The sequence below is a fragment of the Bos grunniens genome, chromosome 15 (assembly GCF_055505025.1).
Source record: "Bos grunniens cultivar Pamir isolate PY7600 chromosome 15, Bosgru_T2T1.0, whole genome shotgun sequence".
Taxonomy (NCBI): domain Eukaryota; kingdom Metazoa; phylum Chordata; class Mammalia; order Artiodactyla; family Bovidae; genus Bos; species Bos grunniens.
Genome location: NC_141179.1, coordinates 13,614,657 through 13,626,686, shown reverse-complemented (window position 1 = coordinate 13,626,686; position 12,030 = coordinate 13,614,657).

Below are 12,030 nucleotides of genomic sequence, written 5' to 3'. Positions count from 1 at the left end.
AATTTCCAGTAGCATACTGGGCACCTACTGACCTGGGGAATTCATCTTTCAGTGTTCTATCTTTTTGTCTTTTAATACTGTTCATGGGGTTCTCAAGGCAAGAATACTTATGTGGTTTGCCATTCTCTTCTCCAGTGAACTACATTCTGTCAGACCTCTCCACTATGACCTGGCTGTCATGGATGGCTCCAATCAGCAATGTTTAGTTTCACTGAGTTAGACAAGTCTGTGGTCCATGTGATCAGGTTGGCTAGTTGTCCGTTACTGTAGTTTCACTCTGTCTGCCCCCTGATCCCCTCTCTCAGTGTCTACTGTCTTACCTGGGTTTCTCTTACCTTGGATGCAGGGTCTGTCTTCAAGGCTGCTCCAGCAAAGTGCAGCTGCTGCTCCTTATCTCGGATGCAGGGTTGTTCTTCTCAGCCATGGCCCCTGACCTGCGGCGTGGGGTAGCTCCTCTTGGCCACTGCCCCTGACCTCTGGCCCAGGGTAGCTCCTCTCAGCCGCTCAAATATCCCTAAAATATAGTGCAGTATGTTTGGGATTCATTTATTAATATAAAATACTTATTGAATATCTACTATATGGGACTTCCCAGCTGGCACCAGTGGTAAGGTATCTGCCTGCCAATGCAGGAAACTGAAAAGATGTAGGTTTGATCCCTGGATTGGGAAGATCCCCTGGAGGAGGAAATGGTAACTCACTCCAGTACTCTTGCCTGGAAAATCCCATGGACAGAGGAATCTGGTGGGCTACAGTTCATGGTGTTGCAAAGAGTCTGACATGACTTGAGCACACACACCCACACACACACCCACACACACGCACACACACACAACCCTACTATATGCTAACACTGTTCTTGCACTTTGTGATTCAATTAGGAAAAGATCTATACAACTTTAGCTCTCATGAATCTTACATCTTAGCAAATGTAAGAAAAGAAACAAATAATTTCAATAAATGGTGAAAATTTTTAAAAATATGAAGTATATGAAAGAGAGAGAACCAAACTGGGTAAGAGTGGTATCTATTTTTTAAAAATTAAGGAAAGCCTCTGTTAGAAGTAAAATTTAAGTATATTTTTGAATTCTATGAGGAAAAAATCTCATAAAAACTCCTGCATCTAAAATAACACCTTCTTTATCTATTCATTTTATGCTATGCAGCCATACCTTCATTCTAAGCTCCACATTCATCTGATCAAACTACTTCCTTGTTTAAAACTTGCCAATGACCTTCCTAGTAAAAAGTGTAAACTCCTTAATATGTTTTGCTTTTTTATGATTCTCTATTCATCTTTCCTATTTTTCTAGCTAAGCTATTATACTTCACTTTCTGATCTCTCCTTAATGCTTATATTTTAGTCATAAAAAATTAGAACCTTGAATGCACTATATTCCATCATATTTCTTGTTTCCTCTGCCTAGAATACTAAACATCTTATCTTTTTACCCATTTTAATGTTCATGAACACTCAAACTGCTTCTAAAGCTTGACTGTTATGAATGAAAGGACAACAAACCCTCTGTATATGTGTTTTGGTGGATTTAAGAATTCATTTTCTTGGGGTATAATTCTAGATTCTAGCATCTTTTGGAGGCGGAAGAGTTTTAGCTTCAGCTTTTTAAAAATATAGATTATTATTTATATCTTATATGTCTTCTTGACTCAATTTTGGCAAGATAAAAAAAGTTTTTAAAATAAAAAATTGAATAAATCAACCAAACTGTAAAAACAAAAAGAAAGCATCATACGTTTTTCTTGGTGCTTACAGTTTAAGACAAGTAAAACAAAACAAAACAAAACTTTTTTAGAACTACAAATATCCTTATAAAACAGAAGATTTTATTTTTTTCTTCTTACTCCAACCCTCTTTCAGTCTTCCCTAGACCATAACAAAGCACTATGTCTGTAATTAAATAGGGTCCTGCTGGTCAATGTTCTAATAGGTCTTTTGGTAAAAGAATTCAGCTACTTTCCTTCAAAGCAGGCATAAATTCTGCTGAACTAAATAGCCACAGAATACGTGTTAATTATGACATTTTGGCTCCATTCACCTCCTGCCAGATAACATTCCCCCACTCCATTTTGGCAATATCCAGTCACTGAAAGGTAAAACTGGCTTATCTAAATGTGGAAAGACAAGACTGTAAATATTTAAAAGAAATTTTCTTGCCCTAGTCATCTTTGTGCATCTAGCTTTTAGTACAATGTCTGTCACAAACTAAGTGCTCAGTGATGCTTGAAACAAAACAAATTTTAAAATTTGGAAAAAGGCATGGAGGAAACAGAATTCTCTCACTTCAATTTCTTTCAGTATGTTTAGGATAAGAAATGGGTCTACCTGAATAATTTAGTGACATATGCCCATTTTTATCTTATGAAATCTTTCTTATAATAAGTGTAGAAAACATTTCTATTATTGGTCATACAAAATTTAGAAAATTGCAGGGTGTATTCTTTTTAGGAGCAAAACTTGCAGTTTGATTTGAAAACATGGTGAATATCAGGCAGTAGTAAATGTTTGGGAATCTTAAGCCAAAAGTTTTATTCTGTATACTCACACTTTTGTGCTATAATGATTCTTATGAAAGGAAATCATACTTCTGCATAACTGGATCCAGACAATAATATTATACTAAGCATTGCATGAATGTTCAATAGCATAGCTTTCTGAATAATAAAAGGGTATGGTGGCTTTAAAGTTCTTGATAAGTTGTCCATAGTACAGTCAGTTAAAAGCAAATCTCACTTAAGTTGACAATTTCCATATAAATAAATATTCACATGTATTTAAAAGGCAACAATGAAAACTTAATTTACAAATAGGTGGAAGGATAACCATTTTCCTCTTTGAAAATATAAAAACTTTAAAATAGTTTTTGTTTTTAATGTGGAGATCAAAATTCCCTGGTTAAAGAAAAGGTTGATTTGCCAGGTGAACAAGGTGACCTCTTGACATTAAAGAGCTTTAAGGCTAAAGCTATTGCACGGGAGCTAATTTTGTGCAAACCATAAAAGATTCTAGACTCTTTCATTTTAACTCATGTCATCTAAACAGGTATTTAATTGGCTATAATGTAGTTCAATTGAGCCAATAAAAAGTATCATTGATTATAATCTCTATAGAACTGTAATAGTCACCATTTTTTTTTACTGTATTGGCAGGCAAAATTACATTTTCTCTTCATGTCAGGTCACTTACCACCCAAATGAGCAATTGTTAACAGAACCAGATCATTAGCTCCACTGTACTGATTTCCATGTCACTGCCTGAGTGCACATTTCAATGGGCAGAAAATATTCCAGGATGACTTTTTCTTGTACATGAGGAAGAAATTTGGTAAGTTTCAATAAATGGCTCTACTTATAGCATGAAGAATTACCTAACTGAAAATGCTGACCACTGAGTTGGGAAGACTAATGACTGAGAGTAAGAAGGCTGATGCTCACCTGCCAAAGAAAGAGATAAAAATCTAAATTATTCAAGACAAGACAAATAATCATAGTAGTCATAATGATAAAATAGTAATAATTATGCAATAAGAAGTTAATGGTTATTGAGATGTTAAGTGATTTACATAAATTGGTTTGATTAGCCCTCAAAAAACACTCTGAGGTAAACGTAGAATTTCAAAGATAAACTAAAGCCTAGAGGTGATAACACACTTAACAAGGTCTGTAAATGAATAGAACAAAGCTCAACTTATTGATTGGTTGAGAGACCATAATGTTGATTACTAGCAATGTCAAACAATGTTTTATTCTGTTATTGCTTCCATATGTGCTCTGCTCCTTTGCTGTTATTGACTATGAAAAGAATTCTTTTTATTGCCAGTGTCTCTTACTTGAACTGTAAGACATTTAAAAATCAACTAAGTTGGACTGCAAGATCCAACCAGTCCATCCTAAAGGAGATCAGTCCTGGGTGTTCATTGGAAGGACTGATGTTGAAACTGAAACTCCAATACTTTGGCCACCTGATGCAAAGAGCTGACTATTGGAAAAGACCCTGATGCTCGGGAAGATTGAGGGAAGGAGGAGAAGGGGACGACAGAGGGTGAGATGGTTGGATGGCGTCATCAACTCGATGGACATGGGTTTGGGTAGACTCTGGGGGTTGGTGATGGACAGGGAGGCCTGGCATGCTGCAGTTCATGGGGTTGCAAAGAGTCAGAAACGACTAAGTGACTGAACTGAACTGAAAGTTTATAGTTGCTGTTCAGTTGCTCAGCCATGTCCAACTCTTTGTGATCCCATGGACTGCAGCATACCAAGCTTCCCTGTTCCTTACTATCTCTCAGAGTTTGCTCAAACTCATGTCCTTTGAATTGATGATGTCATCCAGCCATCTTATCCTCTGTCATCCCCTTCAGTTTCTGCCTTCAATTCTTTCCAGCATCAAGGTTTTTTAGAATGAGTTGGCTCTTCTCATCAAGTGGCCATGGGGTTTCGGCTTTAGCACCAGTCTTTCCAATGAATATTCAGGACTGATTTCCTTTAGGATGGACTGGTTTGATCTCCTTGCAGTTCAAGAGACTCTCAAGAGTCTTCCCAGCACCGCAGTTTGAATGCATCAATCCTTCAGTTGTCAGCCTTCTTTATGGTCCAACTCTCACATCTGTACAAGACTTCTGAAGAAACCATAGCTTTGACTATATGGACCTTTGTTGTAAAGTGATGTCTCTGCTTTTTAATATGCTGCCTAGGTTTGTCATAGCTTTTCTTCCAAGGAGCAAGTGACTTTTAATTTCATGGCTGCAGTCCATATCCACAGAGATTTGTTATAATAGAAACTCAAGTTTTTAAAATGACTGGCTGAATAAATGAGTGAACAAGTGACCAATATTCATCAGCAAGAATATAAGCATTCGATAGCATTACTAGGATCTCAAATGAATCATATATAGCAGGGGTCCTCCAACCCCCTAGGCTGCAGACCAGTACCAGTCTACTGCCTGTTAAGAACTGGACTGCATAGTAGGAGGGGAGCAGCAGGTTAGCAAGTAAAGATTCAGCAGCAGCTCCCCATTGCTAATGTCTGTGGAAATTTGTCTTTCATGAAACCAGTCCTTGGTACCAAAAAGTTTAGGGACCTCTAATATATAGCCAAAGAAAATATGACATGTACTCATTAAAAAAAAAAAAAAATATATATATATATATATATATATATATTTTTTTTTTTTTTCTCTTGTTGCTTCCTGGACTGTTAAATATACTAAGTAAACTTTAAATATACTTTTATGTATTGCTGATATAATGAGTTAAGTATATTGGTATACATTTTGTATTTGAAATATACTGAGAAACCTATATGCAGGTCAGGAAGCAACAGTTAGAACTGGACATGGAACAACAGACTGGTTCCAAATAGGAAAAGGAGTACGTCAAGGCTGTATATTGTCACCCTGCTTATTTAACTTATATGCAGAGTACATCATGGGAAATGCTGGGCTGGAAGAAGCACAAGTTGGAAACAAGAATGCTGGGAGAGATATCAATAACGTCAGATATGCAGATGACACCACTCTTATGGCAGGAAATGAAGAGAAACTGAAGAGCCTCTTGATGAAAGTGAAAGAGGAGAGTGAAAAAGTTGGCTTAAAGCTCAACATTTAGAAAATAAGATCATGGCATCTGATCTTATCATTTCATGGGAAATAGATGGGCAAACAGTGGAAACAGTGGCTGACTTTATTTTTCTGGGCTCCAAAATCACTGCAGATGGTGATTGCAGCCATGAAATTAAAAGACGCTTACTCCTTCGTAGGAAAGTTATGACCAACCTAGATAGCATATTCAAAAGCAGAGACATTACTTTGTCAACAAAGGTCCGTATAGTCAAGGCTATGGTTTTTACAGTAGTCATGTATGGATGTGAGAGTTGGACTGTGAAGAAAGCTGAGAGCCGGAGAATTGATGCTTTTGAACTGTGGTGTTGGAGAAGACTCTTGAGAGTCCCTTGGACTGCAAGGAGATCCAACCAGTCCATCCTAAAGGAGATCAGCCCTGGGTGTTCATTGGAAGGACTGATGCTAAAGCTAAAACTCCAGTACTTTGACCACCTCATGTGAAGAGTTGACTCATTGGAAAAGACCCTGATGCTAGGAGGGATTGGGGGCAGGAGGAGAAGGGGATGACAGAGGATGAGATGGCTGGATGGCATCACTGACTCAATGGACATGGGTTTGAGTGAACTCTGGGAGTTGGTGATGGACAGGGAGGCCTGGCATGCTGCAATTCATGGGGTCACAAAGAGTTGGACACGACTGAGAGACTGAATTGAACTGAAGGAAGGAAACTTTTAGTGAATTCCTTTGCAGGGTGAAAAAATCTTTGATTTGTATTTATCTTTTCTGTAGATGAGATTTTTATTTATGGTGAAGTACAGTCAGTTTTATAAAAATACATATATTCCCTTATATACTGAAGGAGCAAAAGAAAACTTTTAGGATCAAAATGAACAAAGTACAAATCATAGAGTTAGTAACTAGTGAGCACACATCTGTACACACTCTACACACACCACTTTGTCATTACGTTTTGAAGTTCAAAGTGTAGGAAGTAACAGACTACAGAAGGGCACCCTACCCCCCTCTCTCATACACACAGATATATGATGTGCTTGGGTCAATAAACTTTTGTACCCAAAGTAGGCCAGTTCACTCTTAGACCCTTTTGTAAATGAGTAAACACCTCATTAGCAATGAATATACTTTGGGGGGAAAAGTGTAAAGGGAAAAGGAATGAATGGAAGGAATCATAAGAAAAGCCATTGGTAATCCAATATTATTCAGCCATAAAAATAATGCATTTGAGTCCATTCTAATGAGGTGGATGAACCTAGAACCTATTATTCGGAGTGAAGTGAGCCAGAAAGAGAAAGATAAATACTGTATTTTAACACATATATATGGAATCTAGAAAAATGGTACTGAAGAATTTATTTACAGGGCAACAGTGGAGAAATAGACATAGAGAATAGACTTATGGACATGGGGAGAGGGGAGGAGAGGGTGAGATGTATGGAAAGACTAACATGGAAACTTATATTACCATATGTAAAATAGATAGCCAACAAGAATTTGCTGTATGGCTCAGGAAATCAAACAGTGGCTCTGTATCAACCTGGAGGGGTGGGATGGGGAGGTGGATGGGAGGGGGTTTCAAAAGGAAAGGGATATATGTATACCTATGGCTGATTCATGTTGAGGTTTGACAAAAAAGACAAAACTCTGTAAAGCAATTATCCTTCAATAAAAAATTAATAATTAAAAAAAAAAAAAAGGAAAAGCCAGTCAGTTTTAGGTAGTCCTATATAAGTGGAGTTTTCTCTTCATGTTACACATGGTCATCAGTAGTACTCCAGAAATTTAAGAAAATAAAGCATAGGCAAGTTGAGTCATTAACACACACACACACACACACACCACAAAACAAAACAGTGTGTTATATATCTAAAAATTACATTGTTGTTGTTTTTCAGTCACCTAGTCATGTCCAATTCTTTGTGACGCCATGGACTGCAGCATTCCAGGCCTCCCTGTTCCTCACCATCTCCCGGATTTTGCCCAAGTTCATGTTCACTGCATCATTGATGCCATCCATACATCTCAGCCTCTGATGCCCTCGTCTTCTGCCCTCAATCTTTCCCAGCGTCAAGGACTTTTCCAATGAGTTGTCTGTTTGCATCAGGTGACCAAAACACTGGAATTTCAGTTTCAGCATTGGTATTTCCAATGAGTATTCAGGGTTGATCTTCCTTAAAATTGACTGGTTTGATCTTCTTGCTCTCCAAGGGGCTTTCAGGAGTCTTCTGTAACACCGCAGTTTGAAGGCATCAATTCTTTGGCATTCTGTCTTTTTTATGGTCCAGCTCTCACAACCATGCATGACCACTGGAAAGACCATAGCCTTGACTATACGGACCTTTGTTGGCAGAGCAATGTCTCTGCTTTTCAACACACTTTGACATCACTTTCCTGCCAAGAAGCAATAGTCTGATTTCATGGCTACAGTCACTGTCCATAGTGATTTTAAAGCCCAAGAAGAGGAAATCTGTCACTACTTCTATGTTTTCCTCTTCTATTTGCCATGCAGTAATGGGGCTGGAAGAAGCACAAGCTGGAATCAAGATTGCTGGGAGAAATATCAATAACCTCAGATATGCAGATGACACCACCCTTATGGCAGAAAGTGAAGAAGTAAAGAGCCTCTTGATGAAAGTGAAAGAGGAGAGTGAAAAAGTTGACTTAAAGCTCAACATCCAGAAAACTGAGATCATGGCATCTGGTCCCATCACTTCATGTTCAATAGATGGGGAAACAATGGAAATAGTGGCTGACTTTATTTTTTGGGGCTTGAAAATCACTGCAGATGGCGACTGCAGCCATGAAATTAAAAGACACTTATACCTTGGAAGGAAAGTTATGACCAACCTAGATAGCATATTCAAAAGCAGAGACATTACTTTGTCAACAAAGGTCTGTATAGTCAAGGCTATGTTTTTTGCAGTGGTCATGTATGGATGTAAGAGTTGGACTGTGAAGAAAGCTGAGCACCGAAGAATTGATGCTTTTGAACTGTGGTGTTGGAGAAGACTCTTGAGAGTCTCTTGGACTGCAAGGAGATCCAACCAGTCCATCCTAAAGGAGATCAGTCCTGGGTGTTCTTTGGAGGGAATGACGCTAAAGGTGAAGCTCCAATACTTTGGCCACCTCACGTGAAGAGTTGACTCTTTGGAAAAGACTCTGATGCTGGGAGGGATTGGGGGAAGGAGAAAAAGGGGATGACAGAGGATGAGATGGCTGGATGGCATCACCGACTCCATGGACGTGAGTTTGAATGAACTCTGGGAGTTGGTAATGGACAGGGAGGCCTGGCATGATGTGATTCGTGGGGTCGCAAAGAATCAGACACAACTGAGTGACTGAATTGAACTGAACTGAACTGAATGGGGCTGGATGCCATGATCTTAGTTTTTTTTTTTTTTTTTTAATTTTTAGTCTTAAGCTGGCTCTTTCACTCTCCTCCTTCATCCTCAGCAAGAGGCTCTTTTAGTTCCTTTTCACTTTCTGCCATTAGAGTGGTATCATGTGCATATCTGAGGTTGTTGATGTTTCTCCTACCTATCTTAATTCCAGCTTGTAACTCATCCAGCCTGGCATTTCTCTTGATATGCTCAGCTTATAGGTTAAACAAACAGGGTGACATCAGACAGCCCTGTCGTCCTCCTTTCTTGACCTTGAACCAGTCATTTGTCACATACAAGATTCTAGCTTTTGCTTCTTGACCTGCATACAGGTTTCTCAGGAGACAGTAATATGGTCTGGTATTCTCATTTCTCTAAGAGCTTTCCAGAGTTTGTCATGATCCACATGTTCAAAAGCTTTAGCATAATCAATGAAAAAGAGATAGATGTTTTTCTTTCTTTCTTTTTTATTTAAATTTATTTATTTTAATTGGAGATTAATTACTTTACAATATTGTATTGGTTTTGCCATACATCAAGATGAATCTGCCACGGGTATACATGTGTTCCCCATCCTGAAGCCGCCTCCCAGCTCCCTCCCCATACCATCCCTCTGGGTCATCCCAGCGCACCAGCCCCAAGCATCCTGTATCCTGCATCGAACCTGGACTGGTGATTTGTTTCTTATACGATATTATTCATGTTTCAATGCCATTCTCCCAAATCATCCCACTCTCTCCCTCTCCCACAGAGTCCAAAAGACTGTTCTATACATCATTCCCTTTCTTTCTCTATAATCCAGTGAATGTTGGCAATTTGATTTCTAGTTCCTCTTTCTTTTCTCTCTTGGACTTCTGGAAGTTCTTGGTTCACATAATGCTGAAGCCTAACATGCAAGGTTTTAGGCATGACTTTATTAACATGGGAGATGAGTTAGCACATTCTTTGGCACTATCCTTCTTGGGACTGGGATGAGGATTCACTATTCCAGGCCTGTGGCCACTGCTGGGTCTTCCAGATTTGTTGACATAATGAATGCAAAATCCTGATGGCATCCTCCTTTAAGGATTCAAATAGTTCTGCTGAAATTTCATCGCATCCACTAGCTTTATTAACAGCAGTACTTCTTAAAGTCCACTTGACTTCACAGTTCACAATGTCTGGCTCTGGGTGACTAACCACCCATTGTAGTCATCTGGTTCATAAAGATCTTTTTTGTTCAGTTTTTTGTGCATTCTTTCCAACTTATCATGATCTCCTCAGAGTCTACAAGGTCTCTACCACTTTTATCCTTTATTTATGTTTCCAACTTTCCTGAAGAAATCACTAGTCTTTCCACGTTTGTTGTTTTCTTCTATTATTATACAGTGTTCATTGAAGAAGGCCTGCTGGTCTCTCCTAAAAATTACACCAGTCAGTCAGTTTAGTCAGTTCACTTGATCAGTCGTGTCCAATTTATTGTCACTTCATGGACCATAGCACACCTTGGTCTCCCTGTCCATCACCAACTGTCAGAATTTACTCAAACTCATGTCCACTGAGTCAGTGATGCTATCTAACCATCTCACCCACCATTGACCCTAATCCTCCCACCTTCAATTTTTCCCAGCATCAGGGTCTTTTCAAATGAATCTGTTTTTCACATTAGGTGGCCAAAGTATTGGAGTTTCAGCTTCAGCATCAGTTCTTCCAATGAAGATTAAGAACTGGTTTCCTTTAGGATGGACTGGTTGGATCTCCTTGCAGTCCAAGGGACTCTCAAGAGTCTTCTCCAAAACCACAGTTCAAAAACATCAGTTCTTCGGTGCTCAGCTTTCTTTATAATCCAACTCTCACATCCATACATGACAACTGGAAAAACCATAGCTTTGACTAGACAGAGTAATGTCTCTGCTTTTGAATATGCTATCTAGGTTGGTCATAACTTTTCTTCCAAGGGGCAAGCGTCTTTTAATTTCATGGTTGCAGTCACCATCTGCAGTGATTTTGGAGCCCAGAACAATAAAGTCTGTCACTGTTTCCACTGTGTCCTGATCCATTTGCCATGAAGTGATGGGACCAGATGCCATGATCTTAGTTTTCTGAATGTTGAGTTTTAAGTCAACTTTTTCACTCTCCTGTTTCACTTTCCTCAAGAGGTTCTTTAGTTCCTCTTCACTTTCTGCCATAACGGTGGTGTCATCTGCATATCTGAGGTTATTGATATTTCTCCCGGCAATCTTGACTCCAGCTTGTGCTTCATCCAGCCCAGCGTTTCTCATGATGTACTCTGCATAGAAGTTAACTAAGCAGGGTGATAACATACAGCCTTGATGTATTCATTTCCTGATTTGGTACCAATTTGTTTTTCCATGACAAGTTATAACTGTTACTTATTGACCTGTATACAGATTTCTTAGGAGGCAGGTAAGGTGGTCTGGTATGTCCATCTCTTTAGAAGTTTCCACAGTTTATTGTGATTCCTACAGTCAAAGGCTTTGGCATAGCCAAAAAAGCAGAAGTAGATGTTTTTCTGGAACTCTCTTGCTTTTTTGATGATCCAACAGATGTTGGTAAGTTGATCTCTGGTTCCTCTGCCTTTTCTAAATCCAGCTTGAACATCTGGAAGTTCATGGTTCATGTACTGTTGAAGCCTGGCTTGGAGAAATTTGAGGATTACTTTGCTAGCATGTGAGATGACTGAAATTGTGTGGTAGTTTGAACAATGTTTGGCATTGCCTTTCTTTGGGATTGGAATGAAAACTGACCTTTTCCAGTCCTGTGGCCACTGCTGAGTTTTCCAAATTTGCTGACATATTGAGTGTAGCACTTTCACAGCATCATCTTTTAGGATTTGAAATAGTTCAACTGGAATTCCATCATCTCCACTAGCTTTGTTCATAGTGATGTTTCCTAAATCTCATTTGACTTTGAGCTCCAGGATTTCTGGCTCTAGGTGAGTGATCACACCATCGTGATTAGCTGGGTCATGAAGATCTTTTTTGTATAGTTCTTCTGTGTATTTTCGCCACCTCTTCTTAATTTCTCCTGCTTCTTTTAGGTCCATACCATTTCTG